Genomic DNA, 2500 nt, shown 5'->3' on the forward strand with positions numbered 1-2500 from the left:
GAGAGAGAGAGAGAGAGAGAGAGAGAGAGAGAGAGAGTCTTTATTGTCACTAATAACGGCCATCTGCTGGGGGAGATGGCTTCCAGGCTGCCCACACAGACCACCTCAGAGTCCTGCGGTCACTGCCAGCCGTGAGAGAGAGCGGCCAGTGTGACAACAAGAGGGAGAGAGAGCTTCGGACACACTGAACAAACACCACTTATAAAGTTACTCCACAGCACAAACATGATTTACAACAAAGGGTAAAGTCCATTCACAATTCATCTCAGAAGAGAAACTGTAATTTATGAGTTTACGATACAACAATTTATCTTAATAAATAAAACACCCATAAGAGGAGTTTGAAAAATGCAATTGTGCTTCCTCAAATGGCCGGTACAAAGCGGACAAGATAAAGTGGCTGACCGCTTCAGGGAGAAACCGAAAAAAAGGAGTAAGTGGAGGAATATGAATGAGTCTTTTATGTCCTGCAAGAAAAGTCGAAAATGAAATCCAGGGAAAACATATCTGTGATGCTTAACAGATGTACAATCAAGCCTAGAGAACTTGAATGGGTAATTATATAAAAGCCTCCCAGACTGCTCATTGTTCAGATTCAAAGCTTAAAAAAAAAAAAAGGAGGCACAGCTCAGGGTTTGATTGGGTCCAAATCAAATCACCCTCATGGCCGCCCAAGTACACAAACATATGGACAAACATAATAAGCTCTGAGAAACAGACAGAATTCCTGCATTCATTACCTGTATCATAGGGATACTAATCATACTGGTGTTACGGTGAATCTACACATTTGAATAGAAATGTTCTCCACATATTAAAATGTATAAATACAGTCAGTTGCTATAACAACCCCAAGTTAAAACAATACATCTGTTTTTATACATATGGTTTCAGAGAGGTACATTAATTGTGTTGTTATATAGTTGTATCATTGTTTTACACTGTACCTAATAGTGTGGAAACTAAAGAGGATTCTACGGTAACTCAACTTTTTCCAGAGCCCTTGACCACATATAAATGGCCAGATGTTGGGACCAGATGTTCATGCATGCATTTCCTTTATAGCAATGCAACATTTCATATTAATACACACCTTCATTAGTAGTTGTTTATGCTTAAACAGTTTTTAGAGATGTTGATTCAACCCTACTGTCACTTTTGAGGCTCCAGTGTGTGGTGCTGTTTAGTTGTATTGTATATTGTCATTATTCTGTCAACCCCATTATAGCACTGAGTGTAGGCTTAATAACATAAAACACCAGGCATAAGTACAAACTGAAGACTTGCAGAAATTCTAAGAAGTCGACATGTTTGACTCAAAGAGACTCCAGAATGTGACTCTTAAAGACCCAGGTGAACTAGCACTCGAGATGATTATGTGTCGAGAACAAACACATTCCTGAACATACAATGACTGGAGCCTTTTAACAGAGGCGCTCCATTCGAACATGTATTATCACCCATCAGTGTCAAAACGCCTACAAGACGTACAGTAAAAGGGTTACTGCTGTGAAAGAAAAATGCTTTTAAAAGAATAATATAGTTTGGCTCAGGCTTGTAGAATTCTCTAGGTGTTTACATTCCTCAAGACTGCTGCTGAGGAGAATTTAAGTTTTCCACAATGCTTCTCATGAACACTTTAATAATAAACCCAAATCAACCAGCTCTGAGACAAAGAGGGATGTGTTGTGTTTTTACTTAAAGGGGACCTATCATGCAAAATGCACTTTTGTACGTCTTTTATACATGAATATGTGTCCCCGGTGTGTCAGGGAACTCACCAAGTGTCAGAAAACACAACCCTCTCTTTTCCTCCATACCCAAATCTCTAAAAACGGGGCTGCAACGAATCTGATACAGATTTGAATTCTTCTGACGTCAGAAAAGGGGTGCTCCACCTATATGGGCAACTCTCCACCTATCAGGGGAATGGGGGGTTGGGCCACGGCCACGGCCACGGCCGTTTGAAAGCCCTGGAGACGCTGTAGTACATATGCCAGGCCTGTAAGTGGCGCTGTAGTCTGCCACAAAAGCAGATCAGCCCTTGCAAAAACAGGGCTGGAAAAGAGCAAATAGAGCGAAATGAGGCATGGCTAAAATGCATGATCTGTTTGGTATTTTTTTTTTTTAAACTTCACAGACATGTTTTATATAGGTATGGCCCTACAATATATTATTCAAATATAGCATGATAGGTCCACTTTAAAAATTGGTCGTAAATGCATTAGCGATGTGTAAACAACTATTTATTCTCATTCACCTCTTGAGATAAACATTACAACTCTTTGTTGAGATTTTAATATATTGTTCAATGAAACAGTGTTACTCTGCAGGCAGGCGAGTGTGTGTGGACGTGGCTGCGGCTCATTAGTGCCAATAGGCCCAGTTGATCAGCTCTAGCACTGAATTAACGGAGAGAAGTGGGTTTGGTATATTCCCATCCAGCTTGTTTGAGTTCTCTGTAGAAACACACAAACACGGCGTGGCTGGCGCTAAGTAG

At 40.5% G+C, this 2500-nt stretch overlaps 1 protein-coding gene across 3 annotated transcripts in view; it reads right to left on the reverse strand.

Moving 5' to 3' along the window:
• Positions 1-2500, reverse strand: part of LOC104941809 (lamin-A-like) — a 24346-nt gene that overhangs the window by 1110 nt on the left and 20736 nt on the right. The gene's annotated exons all lie outside the window — the stretch shown is intronic.

This window comes from Notothenia coriiceps, unplaced genomic scaffold, assembly GCF_000735185.1.
Source record: "Notothenia coriiceps isolate Sejong01 unplaced genomic scaffold, NC01 NC01_scaffold00003960, whole genome shotgun sequence".
NCBI classification, from domain to species: Eukaryota; Metazoa; Chordata; class Actinopteri; order Perciformes; family Nototheniidae; genus Notothenia; species Notothenia coriiceps.